Source organism: Ambystoma mexicanum, chromosome 1p (assembly GCF_040938575.1).
Source record: "Ambystoma mexicanum isolate Mex_15411 chromosome 1p, UKY_AmexF1_1, whole genome shotgun sequence".
Classification (NCBI taxonomy): domain Eukaryota; kingdom Metazoa; phylum Chordata; class Amphibia; order Caudata; family Ambystomatidae; genus Ambystoma; species Ambystoma mexicanum.
Window position 1 is genome coordinate 386,834,170 of NC_090921.1, and position 17,606 is coordinate 386,851,775.

Consider the following 17,606-nt stretch of genomic DNA (forward strand, 5'->3'; position numbering starts at 1 on the left):
CGAAACTCTCTGCGGATATATTCATAGATTTGTCAGGAGGCCCCTTGCCCACGTCGCCTCGGAGTGTACGACCCCTCCGGTCTTGGCAGTTACGGACACTGGCGAACCTGTGCGACACAGACTCACAGAGGGTAAGCCAGCAAGAGCCCCTTTGCTTCCCAGAGTCTGAACGAAGTACATCCCCTCTGCCCCCGGCTGCAGCGATCGGTCCCCCCCCATCAGAATACCTCCTCAAAGTAGATGCAAAGTTCCACGGACCACGCTCCCACGAGTGGCTGACTTTTGGAAACACCACCCACGGCCTACCTTCTCCACCACAGATGACGGAAAGGCCTCCTACCTCCTCACTGGTGTTGTAACGCCAAATCCTCCAGTCTTTCCCCTCTTCGGGTTCTTAGGAGGTGCGACGGCTGGAGTTTTCATACTGCCTGATTTATACTGCAACCCGACTTAGATTGGAACGTTGCTGCGAAGCCCCGGGCCTCATACGCAGCAAATAGCAACCCAGAACTTGCTCGAGCCGCGACGATGGATATGAGATACGGACGATGAAGCAGGAACCAGGGATGTTCACCGCACCTCTCCTTCCCCCAGAAGCTCACTGTCTCCCGAGCCCTGGTTCTCTCGAAGCTGGACTAATGTAACAGCCTCTATCTTAATCTGCCTGCCTCCACTATCCGCCCTCTGCAACTCATCCAGAACAGAACTGCGAGACTTGTCCTTGGCCTCAAGCCCAGGGACCGTATCTCTCCAGGACTGAAATCTCTACACTTGCTCCCAGTGGCTGCGAGGATTAAGTTCAAAACCCTCTGCATTATCCACAAGGCCTTCTGGGGCTTAGGGCCAAAATACCTTCAACTCTCTCTCCCTAAATATCTTCCTTCCAGAGCCCTTCGCTCATCCGTCTCCAACTCCCTCAGGGTCAGCCGCTTCTCAAAGCAACGAGCTGGGGGTAGATCTCTCTCCGCGGCAGGGGCCTCCCTCTGGAACAGCCTTCCTGCCTCCCTGAAACTTGAGGAGAACCATCTCCGGTTCCAGAAGCACCTCAAAACCTTCCTCTTTGCCTCTGCCTTCTCTGTCCCTCTCCCCTGCTAAATTCTACACTGAAAATGCACTGAATCTGCAACTGGGCCACTCTCACCGACCTCGGTCCTGGGCCCAGCCACTCTCCACCTGCACTGCCTCCCTGGCATCGCATCCCCTGCACTGCGGGACTGTCTCTGTATCCCTACAGCCCCCTCTTCCCAGCACTTTCCTGCACTTACCTTGCACTTGCCACCAGCTGGCCCTATTTATTTATTTATTTATTTTTATTCTACTTACTTGTACTGCACTTCCCCCTCCCCTTCCCCTTGCACTTTTCCCTTCCCCTACCCCTGCACTTGCGCGGTCTGAATGATACCTGGCCTAGTAGGATCGTTGTCTGTCTTCCCCTTGTCCCCCCCTGCCTCGTCGCGCCTTGAAACACTTGTGTATAGGCGCGTTACAAATGCCATATCATATCATATCATACCGTCCAGCAAGGCTAATCCATGCGCTCATCATGCACTCACCATCCGGATGATCCACGCGAAGGACCCTCAATAGCTCTTCCGAGTGAGAACACTGCGTGGAGCCTCCGCCAAGCACACTATAATTCTGCCTCTCTGAAAAAACGTGAGTAGCTGGAGCCATCCACTGCGCTCCCTCTCATCTAACTTAACTAGTACTAACTGATCTGCTCCTTATCCGCTCACACGTGCCGGCTCAACGTGAGAACAGAGTGAACACCAGCATACGCCCGGCGAGGTGAGAGAGGCTGTGCTTGATCAGTGACCCAGAAGGGGTAGGTTGTCCCATTAAATAGTTAGCATCTGCTGTGTTGGGACCCCTTCTCCTGAAACCATTCTGAAGACATCTGAATCCAAAGAGGCCTATGCTGCGGGCAGGGAACTTGCAGTAAAGAGGCACAGGCAACCTAGGGCCATTGCGTGAACCAGTGGCAATATAGATAATAACGCCAACCGATTTCCTGGCATCATTGGGGGTTCCATTCTTCATTATCCCATTACAAATGCCCTCCCCCCTGCTGCAGAGGACACTCCCTCCCCCCCAGACGCTAACAGATCTTCACAGCCGAGCAGGCATCCAGGAGGCCCCAGTGCAGCCAAATTGAAGTGACTTTGCTCTTGAGGACCAGAGATCGGCCTCTACTATCAACACAGATCCACTTCGACCTCAGTCACGACCCATAACTAGAGAGTTTGGGCCCCTGTTACGCAGGGCGTGTGCCCTTCATCGAAATCACCCCTGAGCACCAACTCGAATCAGGCTCTCTCAGAACTATGCTCCAATAACCACTGGATAGCCCTTTTTGTCTACATCACACGGTATACCACTGAGAGGACCAGATTAGACCTGGTGCTCCATCACTTTCTCTTTGAACGCAACAGCCATACGGAGAGCGATCCACCCAACAATCTCTGCACCAACTACGGCTGGTAAGGTTGGGCCCCCATACCCAGGGTGTGTGCCCTCTACCTTGACAGGGGATTCAAACTGACCACCCAGACCATACGAAACACAAATAACCGATGGGCGAGCTGAATACTCCCCTCTTCGAACTCTCCGAGTTCAGAGCCCATGGACATTACCTCACAATGTCAACACTAGGAGCAGAAGCAGCCGCAACCAAAGCTGACATAGCGGATTTGCTGAACAAAATGAAGAGAAGGAGGGTGGATATAGGTGGAAAGGTCGACAAAATAACCCAGAAAATTGACAAAATGGAGGGGAGACTGGAGGAGTTTGAGAACAATCAGACCTCCTTTGGCACACTGGAATCCCAAATGGACATCGAAGCGCGGGAACTCTGCCTGAAAGTTGATTTCTTGGAAAACCGAGAGCGACGTAATAATAAACGTATCTTTGGAGTCCCGGAAAGAGAAGGGGAAACCGAAGTAGACCTGAAAAGAACCCTCCACTCACTGTAAGTGACTTCAATCCAGCACTCCAACTAAGTCAATGCCTAGTATGGGATGCCCAATGGAAACCCTTATTTATAAATGTTTATGTCAAAAGTTCTTTAAATCTGGATGGTGAACTCTTATATAACGCCCCTCTCTTTGGATCTCCCCGACCTCACTGAGCCAAGAAGTAGGTTTGTTTTGCAAATTAAAAGGTTTATTTGAAGAATTGAACAATATATATATCACATTTCTATGAATAGAATAATATCGGAATAGCACACTTATGGATATGAACAGTGATCAGTAAGGGTAATATTACAATATCAACAATCTCTTTAATCACTTAGGAGTAAGAATAGGAAGGATAAGGTAGCAGAGAATACTTTGTATGGGTTCAAGGAAATGCCAGATAGGAAAAATGCAACACAGAAATAAACTTGATATGATTTCAATCAAAAGACAATATAATCACTCTTTCCCCCTGTTATTACTCACTCCCCCCACTATGCAATATGAAGAGATGGAAATGAGGGCAAACAGGTTTCAGGAATACACTCAATAATGCAGTTCAATCCCACTTACCCCAGCAAGCTTAGAGAGAACAGGTATGATTTTAAAACAGGTCAATATGCTTATGAATGTGTTTGCAATGAATGTGAAAAATGCTAAAATGATTTTACTTCACTTAAAGGAGATTCAGGATAAGTGATATTTGCTTTGGATTGGTTCAGGTCAACACTAGCAATGATTCACGAATGATTATCAGATTGAAAACGAAATTCAGCAGTTGAAAACAAGAAACAGCTATTTTGACATGTGGTGAAATTGAGCTAAATTGCAATTTGCGGCAACTTTTCCGCGATTGCGGAAAAACTATAAGTTCGTTTGAAAGCTGAGGATCTTGGCTTCAAAATGACATTTAAATTTCGTTTGTAGGACGTATGGTTCAAAAATTACAGAGGTTTTAATAAAGGTCAATTTTTCAGAAATAAAGTCAAGATTTCAAAATGAAAGATTGCGCTTTAAAGATTTACCAACAAGGATAGGCTTATAGTAAGGAGCTATGAAGAAGCAAGACACTCAACGGGCAGCCACCAGAACAGCGGCGCCTCCGCTCTGACCTCTGTCTGTCAAAACACTTGTCCCTCTTCAGAAAAATATCAGGGCAAAGATGATTATTGCTACAATTATCACAGACAATATAATGAGTAGAATTCAGGATGGACAAAAGTTTCTACAACACAGTTCTGGATAGGTTGAAATGGATTGGATAAGATTACTTAATACTAAGAGGTTGGTTATGGACAGTTCTATACTAAATACTCACTCCTATGGCTTGGAATGGGATGGGCCCATCAAAGATCTGGTCAAGGGTTTGGCTGGGATTCTCTCGCCGCCGGACAGGTCTCAGGCACTGGGTTCTGCTCTCAGCACGGCACTTTGGTATACGCGGCCTCTTGGACTGGATCTGACGGGTTGGTTACAGCTCTGCTCTATGGATCTGGATCTTGGTTCTATCACAGGGTTCTTAGCTAGAAGCAAAACAGCTCAGCCAGGCTGTTGAATGGTTAGTTAGGCCCCGTGGAGGTTTAGGGGTTAGAATCAGGTTGCAAAAGATTCGGAAGGCCTGCTGAGAAGGGTTCAGCTTTCGGGTCAGGCCTCTCTGCTTCAAAGTTCTAGAGTTTGGTTCTAGAGTTGGTTCTGGGTCTGGAGTCTGGATCTTTCTGCAGGGGTCTTCGCCAAGAAATCGGTTGATGAGTGGAAAAAGTGTATTGCCTGTCCTCAGCAGTGCCTATTTATGTATTTCCAAAGTGGGTGGGAAGGCTGATTCTCTATGCCCAACCCTCTAAGGATCTGATAGGTCATATGATTCCCTGTCCCCTGATTGGAGAAAGGAGCAGTGTGTCATTCTGTGTCATGTTTATGGCATAGGGAAAAACCCTCCCCTTTGTGTCTGTACAGTATATCTTATTTTTCATAAAACACATATTTACAATATACACAACTTGTTAATACTACATAAATTACATGACAGATTGCCTAAGGTACATTTCTGTTCAGCTCTCATCTTCCTAAGAGCTTTGGTTCGTAAATGACAACTTTTTCGCGCTTTTGGTGGGTTTCTCAGGGCCTCATTACACGGAAGGCGGTAAGGGTTAACGGTCACCGGTAATGGTACCGGTGACCGTTAACCCTTACCGCCTTACTACAAGGTCCCTTTGCGGGTAGGTACTTTAACGCCTGCTTTTTAGCAGGCGTTAAAAACCAACCCGCAAAAGGGACCAGGGTGCTAATTATGGTACCGCAATTTGCGGCACCGTAATTAGCGCCTTCCCCATTTCCATAGAGCCCTATGGGGCAAAAATGGGAATGGGGAAGGGCAATGGGGGAAGGGGGAATTACCGCCCCGCAAACCTTGGAATAGGGCGGTAATTCCCCTTTCCACCAAGGCGGTGCCGGTATTTTACCGGCATGGACCAAGGTGCTAATAGCACCTTGGTCCTCCGCCTACCCTGTAATGAGGCCCTCAATGTTAGTTCTGTACCAATTTTTATACATGCATGCATATCCCATCTGGGCACATTTCTGTAATTTTTCATGTTCCTAACATAAACACAATGGCTACAATATGAATAAATTCCGGGGTTCAGTCTCAGAACATCGCACCCTTTCCAGCTTAGTCTTAAACTGTCAGCACATTTTTCATTTTAACAATCTCAAAGTTTCACATTTTTGTCAGTTCAGTGCAATTTGCTATAAGCATTTTTCTAAAACATATATTTAATCCAATGAAAAATCCACATTTCAGTCTGGTCCGCCTCCAGAGCTGGGCTGACTCAGAGGGTCACATGTCCTTTTCCTGCAAGCAGTTTGTTGTCAGTCACACCTAAATTAGCATTCCTATTCAGCCCAAGGCCTCCTTTGTCTTCACTCAGAGCAACAGGCCAGGGTGCCTCTCCTATCTCCTTCTCACTACAGCCTGTCAATTTCTTAGCCAAGGGCAGGGGGAAGTTTCCTTTGTTCAGGGAGGAGGTGTGGAATTTGTTTGAAGCACAGTGTGGGAAACTTTAACTCCTAAACCCAATGTCTAAAAATTGTCTTGCCTTAAAATATAACTCACATTTTTCACAAATACATCAAACAATTTCTTACTTCAAGCCTTTTCAGAATATAGGTTTGAATTGAAACCACCTCTTAAGCTTCTGATAGCAAGTCTTTCTTTGGCATAGTTTGAGCTCAATGTACAACTTTACACAAAAAGGTTTTAAATCGCCAGCTTCTGATAGAGGTGACTAACGGTATTACACCCATTTTTGACAGATTTCTTCCAGCAAGCAATCCTCAAAAGTGGACCTTGTTCAGATAACACATACTTCTGTGGACCTTATATTTATGTAGATTCTTGCAGTAGAATGATGTTGACCACCCAACAAGGAGGTTGGATCTTTTTGGGTGGTTTGTGAGCCATGATATTTGCAAATTTGACACCAAATAAAAACAGATTTTTCTTTTGCAATGATTTTTCTCTGTGAACAGCCAAATGATGGGTTTTGGCAGTGGTCTCCTGTGTTACCACTGACGTAGGCAAAAGTGGATGGCGGCCTATTTTTCAGATTTTCATGGCACACTTTCTTGTGATTTCTAGCGAGCAGCATGCTTTCCAGTGGCCATTTCTGAGGTTTCTGCAGCCAACAATGCACAGTGATGTTGCAGGGCTTGGATTAGTGGGTTAAGACATCCCACAAGCCCCCCTCTTACAATGGGTTTTGATCTTCCATCAATGGAAACTCGCAAGACTGGGATGTCAGCCTCATCTCTTCGGATTCCACAAATGGCAAAGTTCAGCATCTTTTCCTCCATCAGGGGTGGATCGATCGGTTCTCCTCACCAGTCCTGATGGGAGTATTGAGCGATACTCCGGGCCCCTCGGATCTTTGCTCCCGGTCCCCGGGTCGTCCTCCTTGGTCAGTCTCCATGGTTTGTCTCTCTCTCCTAAGATGACAAAGCAAAAACATATTTGTAGACATTTCTCCACCACTATTAATGTAGTGGGGCAGACATATACATTTTATAAATCAGGAGACATTTGCATTATTGTATTTTATAGACTATGGGCCTGATCACGACCTCGGCGGTAACCCTTAAATCCGGCGGTAGCGCTATTACCGCCGGATTTAAGGGTCCGCCGAATCAGGGCTTCGGCGGATTTCGACCCAGCTCTTGGCTGGGGGGAAATCCGCCGATAATTTGCGCTATTACCCCCTGCGGGAAATCCGCCGGCGGTAAGAGCGCAAATTTTCCCCATTAAGCCCAATGGGGAATGGGGCATTCCCGAATGGGCTCAATGGGGAATGGGGACTTCTAAGTCCGCCCAACTCGTGATCCCGTGCTATTAGCGCTGGGGGCTATGGCGGTCGCGCTAATAGCAGCCGCGCTAATAGCGTTAGCGTTACCGCCGAGGTCGTGATCAGGCCCTATATGTGCAATATTTTAGAGTTGGAATTTTATGGGTCTGGAGTGGCCCCCTGTGGGGTTCCAGAAGACTCCTCCAGTTGCTGCGGAGTGTGCCTAGAATGGAAACACTTTAGTTGATTAATATGGACCCACTTATCTTCCCCTTCCGCCAAACTGCCTTTGGGGATGCAGATCTTGTAGGCGACTGGTGAGATTTTGTCTACAATTTCAAAAGGTCGCTTCCAGGTAGACAGACATTTTCGCTGTTTGGCCTGGTTCCTTTGGAAATTGTATAAGTAGACCCGGTCTCCTACATTGTATTCTTTTCTGGTAGTCTTTAAGTCATAGTGGGTCTTCATGCTACCGGCTGATCTTTCTAGATTTCGCTGAGCATAGGCAAAAGCATGTTGAAGGTGTTTTCTTAAATTTTCAACATACTCATGAGTTGTGGAGGCATTGATCAATGTTTGCTCTTGGGTCCTGTAGAGAAGATGCTGGGCAAGCACCATCCTGCGTTCAGTCATCAGATCAAACGGTGACATTTTAGTTGCAGGTGAAGGGGTAGATCGGATGGCCATTAGGACAAGAGGTAATCGGATATCCCAACTTTGCCCAGAATCTGCCACACATTTTTTTAATAAGCTCACAATGGTTTTGTTGTATCGTTCTACTGAACCACTAGAGGCTGCCCGGTAAGCAATATGTAGCTTCCTTTTAACCCCAAGTATCTCCCACATCTTTGTCATTACTTTGCTGGTGAAATGGCTACCTCTGTCTAACTCGATCCTTTGGGGTAGTCCAAAACACGAAAAGATGTGATTGATCATCAGGGCAGCTGCTGTTTCTGCTTTGCAGTTTGGGGCCGGGAGACATTCCACCCATTTAGTAAATAAGCATGTCACTGTCAACATGTACTTATTTCCCCTAGAGGAGCGAATCACGGGCCCAATGAAATCTACTTGCAAATCTGACCATGGCAGTGTCATCCCCCTCTTTTGGAGAAGCGTACGGTGTGTGAGGGATGTTGGCTGAAATTGTGCACACACAAGACACCCTTTCAAGTATTGGTCGAGGTCCTGCCCCATGTGTGGCCAGTATGATATGATATGGCATTTGTAACGTGCCTATACACAAGTGTTTCAAGGCGCGACAAGGCGGGGGGGGGGAACAAGGGGAGACAGACAACGATCCTACTAGGCCATGTATCATTCAGATCACGCAAGTGCAAGGGGAGAGGGGAAGGGAAAAGTGCAAGGGGGAAAGGAAGAGGGGAAAGTGCAGTATAGGGTTAATAGCATACAGGATAAATAACAAGGGCCAGCTAGTGGCAAGTGCGAGGTAAGTGCAGACAAGTGCTGGGAAGGGGGGCTGTAGGGATACAGACAAAGTCCCGCAGTGCAGGGGTTGCCAGGGAGGCAGTGCAGGGGAGAGTGGCTGGGCCAAGGACCGAGAACGGTGAGTGGCCCAGTTGCAGATTCAGTGCAGTTTCAGTAAGTTTAGCAGGGGAGAGGGGGAGAGAAAGCGGAGGCAAAGAGGAAGGTTTTGAGGTGCTTCCGGAACCAGAGATAGTTCTCCTCAAGTTCCAGGGAGGCAGGAAGGCTGTTCCAGAGGGAGGCACCTGCAGCGGAGAGAGATCTGCCCCCAACTCTTTGTTTGGAGAAGCGGCTGACCCTGAGGGAGTTGGAGGTGGATGAGCGAAGAGCTTGAGTAGGAAGAGAGAGTTGAAGGTATTTTGGCCCAAGGCCCCAGAAGGCCTTGTGGACAATGCAGAGGGTTTTGAACTTGATCCTCGCAGTCACTGGGAGCCAGTGTAGTGATTTCAGTCCTAGAGAGATACAGTCCCTGGGCTTGAGGCCAAGGACAAGTCTCGCAGTCCTGTTCTGGATGAGTTGCAAAGGGCGGAGAGTAGAGGCAGGCAGATTTAGATAGAGGCTGTTACAGTAGTCCAGCTTCGAGAGAACCAGGGCTCTAGAGACAGTGAGCTTCTGGGGGAAGGAGAGGAAAGGAAGGATACCTCTGAGGAGGTGTAGCTGGTAGTGTGACTTCTTAGAGACGTCGGATATGTGAGGAGAGAAGGAGAGTGTGGAGTCGAAGATGACCCCGAGGTTTTTTGCCTTGCAGGTAGGTGCAGGAAGAAGGCCAAAAGAGGCCGGCCAGAGAGCTGCAGGGAAGAAGGGAGTGGGTGTGCCGATGAGTAGGATCTCAGTCTTACTGGCATTAAGGCAGAGGTCGTTGGCGGCACACCATTCCTGGATAGCAGAAAGACAGTCAGAGATAAGGGAAGGAGAAGAGGAGGCCGAGGGTAGCCTGAAAATGAGCTGGGTATCATCCGCATAGCACTGAAAGTTGGGGCAGAGAGCGGCGATGCGGTGGGCGAGAAGTGCCAGATATTGGTTGAAAAGCCAGGGAGAGAGGTTAGATCCCTGGGGGACACCACAGGTAGAGAAAAAGATGTCAGAGAGGAAAGACCCCAGTTGGGCCTGGGAGGGTCGGTTGGAGAGGAAAGAGGTCAGCCACGCCAGAGCCTGACCAGTGATACCCAGGTTATCAAAGAGATGGTTGAGCAGGATGGTATGGTTGACAGTATCAAAGGCAGAAGAGAGATCAAGCAAAATGAGAGCACATGGAGTGTTAGAGTCAAGGTTCGAGAGCAGGTCCTCACGGATGTTCAGGAGAGCAGTTTCCGTGCTTCTGGCAGCTCTAAAGCCAGACTGATGGTCATGAAGACTACCAACAGCTTCAGCATGGAAGCAACGTCTCTTAAGATTTCAAGTGTTGTATGAAACCCCTCTATGACCGGCTGTGGCCGCATCATGGGCGTGACTTAACATCAGGCTTCGGAAGGAGGGAGGAACCACCCACTGATCATGGCCAGCTAGGGATTTCCTTACCAACAAATATCTTGGATTCTGAACATTTTTGGACATTTCATCAACACTCTGAGGTCCTCTTTCCCTATGTAATAGGTATCCGTCAGGGGAAAGTTCTCAGGGTCCTCAATGTGTTGATAAAACGTACCAATTATTGGATCCCCTTTTTGAGCCGTAATCAAATCAGCATCTGGGGTCTCCTTACTCCATTGTGCAGTTGAGAGGTCATTGTGAGCATTTGTCTGGGACCTAGTGATAGCAGTGACCTGGATTTCCCCCAAAAGGGACTTGATCTCAATTAGATCCCCTTGAATAGCCCCGTTTTAGCCAGCTGATCAGCTAAGTCATTTCCAGTTTTGTCTGGTCCCTCTACCTTGGAATGACCCTTGATCTTTTTCCAGTAGATGGTCATCCCATTCGAGGTGACCAGATCATCAATATTTTGAATTAGCATCCCATGTTTCAAGGGTTTGTTATTAGCACATAACATGCCTCTGGTTTTCCAGTTAACCAGGTGCTCCACGAACCCGTTCCGTACATAATCTGAATCTGTGATTATGACCAGTTTGTGGAGTTGATGTTGGACAGCAGTGAGGATGGCTTGATGCACAGCCATCAACTCTGCCACTTGACTACTTCAGGGACCAATCTTGTACCCAGCGGAGGGTTCTGGGGACTCATTCACCCATGCATTCCCTATGCCGGCCACAAGTTATTTTTCCCCGTTGTTGTCAACATGGTAAGAGCATCCATCCACATAGACAGTGGGCATTCCCTCACACTTGTCTTCTTCAAAGACTTTGTGTGGGGAATTGAGGTATGCCTCCATGTTGTCCTTGATTTTTAGACTTTCGTCCTCGAGACAGTTTTCTCTGGCACAATCATGTAAGTCAGCCAGACCTTGCGCGAGGGGACTCTTCTTGTTTTGGCCATATCTGACCTCCACAGGAAAGCCTTGCCCGGATCCGGCCCGGATTCTGTCACTTTGGAGATATTGCAGAGGCTGGTGTGGAGTCTCCACTATGATGTGTTCCCCCTGGATGAACGGGCGGTAATTCTTCAATGCCCACACCGTTGCCAGGAGTGCCTTCTCGCAATCATTGAATATTTCCTCCACAGAGGATAAAGTTTTACTCACATAGGAGATTACTTTATTGACCTTGTCATGCTTGTGGTATAATACTGCAGTCAAGCATGTATTAGAGAACCCTGTCTCCGAGAAGAACTCCTTGTTTCTGACAGGGTAAGCTAAGCAAGGTGCTTGTGAGAGGCTTCTTTTGAGTTGTCTTACTGCCTCGGCTTGTTCTGGACCCCACTTCCTCTTGACCACCCCCCTTCAAAGGATGAATCAGAGGTCTGGTGATCTCTGTGTAGCCCTCAATTATCATTCTGCTGTAATTAGTCAGTCAAAGGAGGCTCCTTAGTTCCCGCAGAGTTGTAGGGTCTTTCAGTTTCTGGAGTGATTCCACTTTCTTTTCCTGGGGACAGAGACCCTGAGGAGTAATCTCATGCCCCAAGAAATTAACACGGGTTCTACACCACTGTGCTTTTTGAAAGGAAGGTTTTGCTCCAGCGGCCCTCAACTGTGTCAGAACATAAAGGATCTCCGCTATGTGTTCCTCCACAGTTGAGCTCTTGATGAGGACATCATCTACATAAGCCAGGTTACCCCTCTCACCTAGGTCGGGCATGGCCTTATGTAGAAAAATGTTGAACTCATTTCCGGAGTTGAGGTATCCGAAGGGAGTCCGGGTCCACGTGTACTGCTGGCCCCCAAAGGTAAAAGCCAGCTTGTATTGGCCCTCCCTTCTGACATGCACAGTCCAGTATCCATTGGTCAGGTATATTGCAGTGAATACCTGTGACCCCTGGATCTGGGCCAGCCCTTGGTCAATGTAGGGAAGAGGCCATCGGGAAGTATGGACCCGTTTGTTGAGCTCCCTAAGGTCGGCGCAGAGCCTCCACTGGCCGTTTGGCTTCAATATCCCCAGCACCAGATTATTGAAGGTGCTGTGGACTGGACGGATTATCCCAGGGAACTCAAGGTTCTTAATTATTTTAGTAAGGGACTCCATCGATGCGAGAGGCAAGCAATATTGCTTCACAAACACTGGAGTCATACCAGGGTCTGTGGGAATTGTTGTTGTGTGGATGTCGGTGCGACCACAGTCATATGAGTCCACCGCAAAGAGATCTTGAAAATCCAAGAAAACTTGTTTCAACTTTTGCTTCTGCTCCAGAGTCTCACATGCATCAGCTAGGGTGACTCTCTCTTCAACCATCTGCCTGAAGCCTGGAAAGACTTCTGGTTTCGCTATCTCAGCAGCCTCCTCCAGCTCAGTGGAGAAGTCCCTGGTCAGAGTGCTGATTTGGACTGGGGGCTTCAGGTGGGAAAGGCAGCCCTCATGGACCTGGAAAATCACCTCATCCCTCCTGAAGTCACAAGTCACATCTTCCTTATCATAAGGGCAGGAAGTGTATACCAGGAAGTTCCCTCCAAGCCGGGTAAAGATCCTGTCTGGTGTGTTGTCACCACGGTCACCGTCAAAACAGTCCTTGGGGATTGTTCCTAACAGTTCAGTTCCTAAATCAATGGAAAAATGTTGCTCATCAACCGCCATTCCAATAATGGTGCCTGCGGCTAGAGTGATACTCTTTAAGTCGCTGTTATCCACCTCTATTGGAATGGTGTCATGTTCTATATTGACTAGTGGTGTTGGGTTTACCCCCAACCCTTGCTGTTGGAGAGAAGCATTTAGATGAATATAAGCATCAGGGTTTTTCATTTTCTGTCCTCTTAACTTTCACTTCCAGGGAGAATTGTCGGGTCCTTTCCGGGATGGTGACTTTCTCTCCAATCTGATTTTCAACTGCATAAGGTAGCAATTGACCTGACCTAAATGCTTTTTCTGGATCATCAAAGCCCATGGGATTATCCGCCAATCGGGACCAAGCTTTGAAATTTATTAGGTCCAAACTAATGGCAAAGCGATTGAGAATGTCACTGCCTAAGTAAAAGGCGGCAGTGACCTCTCGCACGACCCAACAATTATGGACTATGCTCTTGTTGCCTATGGAGATTTTGAGCATACACCTGCTTGGCAGGAGATGTTTGGAATTGGGTGCTTCCAGATCCATTTCCCATTTGTCTATGAGTCTAAATGTGGGAATGGCTGGATCTTTTGGGAGTTGGCAGAACATGGCTTTGTTGATGAAGCTCTTACCGTTGTTCACACACACACTCGGGCCAGATCAGAGTCCTTCCCTTCATTTAACTGAACAGGGATGAACAACTGCTCTCCAATTTGCTGAACATCAGCCAGGCTCTGAGCTGATTTCTCATCTTTCTGGACTATAGGAGTGGGAATGTCTGATTGTGGATTGGTAAAGAATTTCAGAGTGTTTCCTTCCAGTGTGGAATACCACCTTAAACTGGAAGGAAGGTTGATTTTCAGAAATAGAGAGGACCCCCCATCACCAGTCTGTTGTCCTACTGCTATTACTGTCATGTCTGGAATTTGGTTGTTCTGGAAGTGAAATTCTACTTGGTCAGATTTTTGTTCAACCATGTGGCATGTGCCGTTTAAACTAACATGGTTGACACTCTGTTTCAATTTTATTGGTCGGCTAGTCTGGGTCCAGAGGACCTTGTTTACGCAATCTATTAGGGTTGACAACCTTCTCAGGAGGTCATTCCCTAGTAAACAAGGGGTGCCCTCTGGAGTCACTACTATGACCGGGTGCTTCACCTTGTGTCGCCCAATTTTAATGTCCAAATCCGCAGTCCCCTCAACAGGAATTTCCAGCCCATCAAAGTTCTGAAGTTGTCCAGGAAGAGAGGTGAGAGGAATTCGGTAATTCTCCCCCCTTCCTGAATTTTGTCATCAAAGGCCTTTTTGGACAGAAGGGTAGCTTGGGATCCAGTGTCCACCAGTGCCAAAATTGTACCCTGCCCCTGTACTTGGACCGGGGCATAGTATCTTCCCTCCTTCTCCGCAAGGGGGCACAGATAATGCACATTTTTGGACAACTGGTGGGCTAGTTTTTTAGTTTTGGACATTGAGAGAGAAGAGATTTGGGCAGAAGTGGGGAGTATTGGGAATCTGAAAGAAAAAGGTGGCAACTAGAGATGGGAGAAGTTTTGAGTTCCCCTGGTTCCGGTTCTGGGCCGCCCCCCCTTTTTGGAGGCAGTCACCAGGATGGGTTTGAACCAGGGGATTTTGATGTTGGTTCTGGGATGGGATGATGGGCGGCGCTAGCTCAGTCCCCACATCTACCCAGTCTGGATTTTAATCCCTTGGGACCCATTTTTCTTTGGGAGGAGTTCCTCCATCTCTGAAGGAGAAGATCCTTTTCCCAGGATCCTCTGAGGATCCCTCTCCTTCAAATTGGAAGATTTGTACCTCCTCCTCAAAATGGGTCTGTTTGGGTCCTTTGTTTCTCCTACCCCCTCTCTGCTCTTTGGGTGGCAGACTCTTAGGGGCAGGAGATTTTGTTTCCAGTTCCTGGGTTTCCAGGGGCTGTTTACAAGTGCCTCCTTGTGCCTCCTCCCTGGGAACCGGTGAGTTGTCGGGGTGCTGCCCACGTCATTGTTCTGGAGCACCAGGTCCACAGTTTGGGGCATTCTACGCCGGCATGCCCATCTGAGGGTTCTGCTGAGCCCTCAGCATGCAACCCAGATCCTGTGCCATATTTTGGACCTGGCGCTCGAGCTGTGAAACCCGCTCAGGCTGATACAGGGTTCTATTTCCTCCCTGGGCTGATCCCGGGAAGGGTAGCTATCCCTTCTCTGGTAGTACCCCGGGTTGGGAAGATTTGGGTACCCCTCCACCCTTGGCCTCCCCTCTCCCGGGTTAGGTTGTCTGGCTTAGGAAAGTGGGGAAAGAAGGATGGATTGTTCTGGGGTTGGACATTTTGTGGATACTCGGAGAAAAAGTTCTGCCCAGGATTTGGGGGATTTCTGCCCTCCTGGGGGAAGTTAGGAGGGAAGTTCCTTGGGTTAGGTGCTTAGTTGGATCCCCCCTTGGGCAGGAGGAGTCCACACATAACCCAGGATTGGTCGGTTTCCCTTGTAGCGGGGACTTACATAGTCAGGGGAGTGGGATCCCATTTGTGGGACTACCTCCTTGGCTCCCTGTCTGTGGCTGGCCCAATGGTCTTCTGGGCGTGGAATTATTCGGTGCAGGCAGGTTTTTAGGCCCCCCCATCTCCAAATCTAAAATTAAAATGGGGGCAACCTTTACCTCTGCCACCTTAACAGCGGCAGGGGTGCTGGTTGGTTTGGGGCTTTTCTGAGCATTATTTATATTTTCTATGGGCTTCTGCACCGCATAGATTTGGGTGGTCTGTTCAATGACTCAGTCTAGTGACCTTTTCTCATGAAAATCTCTCACTAGCTAGGTCATGATGTATTTGGGTATGGCATGGAAAAACGTATTAATAAATTATTTTCTGTCTGTGCGCACCCTTTTGGTAGTCTGCGCAAAGGCACGCTTCAACTCCTGCACAAATTCTTGTGGGGCCTGATCCTCCCCACATTGTAAATTGTAGGCTGCCTTGCGAGCCTCTTGGGGATTTCTGTGAACAGAAAAGTGCATTAAGATGGCCGCCCTATATGTGGACCATCTTCAAGGATTTTGGTCCTCCAGCCCCGCAAAGAAACTGGAGTATTCTGGGGAGAATGTCCATTTTACGTACTGAATGCAGCTACTGCTGTCTTTCAAATGGAAAGTCTCCATCATTTGCTCAAAGAGCTCTAAGTGTTCCCACACAGAATACTTGGCGTTCTTGTGATAAGGCGTGATGACACTCCTTATTGCCTTAATCTGTTTTAAGGGGTCCTAAAGCAAGGTCTCCTGTGTCCTGGGACGCTCATAGGAGTCTTCCGATTCCTCCTTGCTTCCAGGATTTGATGGGTATCCCCCCCACTGACCTAACTGGGCAGAGGTTTTCAGGATGCCCTTAGTGGGCCTACTCTCCTGGGGTTCCCCACTAAACTTCACAGTACTTGGGTGCCCATACCCAGATGCCCGCCCATCCATGCCTGGGAGGTGCTGGTCCATGAGTCCCATACTTCTGACTGGATAGTAATCTGCCATCCCCGTGGTACTGGGCTCATGTGCGCAGGGGACATGGGGTGGCAGAGTCCAGGGACTGGGAGAGATGAAGTCCTCTGGTACTAGGGCTCCTGAGGTTATGCTCAGGTGTTTCCCTTTCCCAGCGAACCTCATCTCTATCAGCCCCTGCTCCCTGTTGCCATTCAAGAGCCTGAGCTTTCTGTTCCTCAATCAAGGCCTTACTAGACTCTATCAGTCTCTCTTGCATGGCTACCTGTCGCTGGAGCCTATCATTGTGCTGACAGAGAGCCTCATTTTCTCTCTGTGCTTTCTGGTATGTCTTGGAGTACTGGGCCAGTCTTTGCTGCAGGAGGATTACCTCCTGAGTCCCATCCCTACTGGCCTGCTCCTTTCTTGCCAGAGCATCTTCCACCCTCCTGGTGTGCTCTAACAAGTTTTGATGCTCTTTTTGGAGGTCACCCATTCGCTGGAGGGCCAGGTGATTTTCTTCCAGTTTCCCTTTTAAGTAACAGACTTCCTGGCCTAAGGTGTCCCTTTCCTCATAAGAGCCTGCCTCTGTGCCACCAGGTCATCCCTCTGTCTTTGAAGGGCACCAGATTTCGGGTGCTCTTCCTCAAATTCTGCCTGGGTGTCCAGGTCTTTCAGAAATAATGTGTTGCTCTCTGCCTTCTCCCTATCTAGGTGGATTTGCAGGGTCACTACCTGCTCTGCGCATGCCCTGTTGAAGTCCAGTTGTTGCTCCAGCTTTTTCTGGCTCTGCTGTAGGGAGTCAAAACCTTCTTGGTACTCCTTCTGCAAGGCCAGAATTCTGGTTTCCAGGTCTGCCTTTTCCTGTTGCAGGATGATACCCATTTCCTCTTTGATTTTAACTAGATACTGCCTACTTTCGTTTTCTGACTCATGGCTCCTCTGCAGCCTCTGCTCAGAAGAGTCCAGATCAGATTGGGCCTTCTCTAATGCCATCAGTTGCCAACTTGCCGGATCTTGGCCTTCAGTACATTTATACTGTATGGCTCCCACAGATAAATATAAATATGCCGCTACTTTGGCAATCTTGTTGTGCTCATCCTTGGCCTTAGAGGCCATATATAGTTCACTCAGGGCCACACGTAAGGGACCCTGATCTCTCCAGATATCTTACTCAGTTGCAGTGATCTGTTGTGTGATTGCCTGCAACCACACATTCTGGTCCTGCTCAGTCCATTCACCTCTCACAAACAATTTATGCAAAAGGTGCTCTCTAGCTATCTTGATGT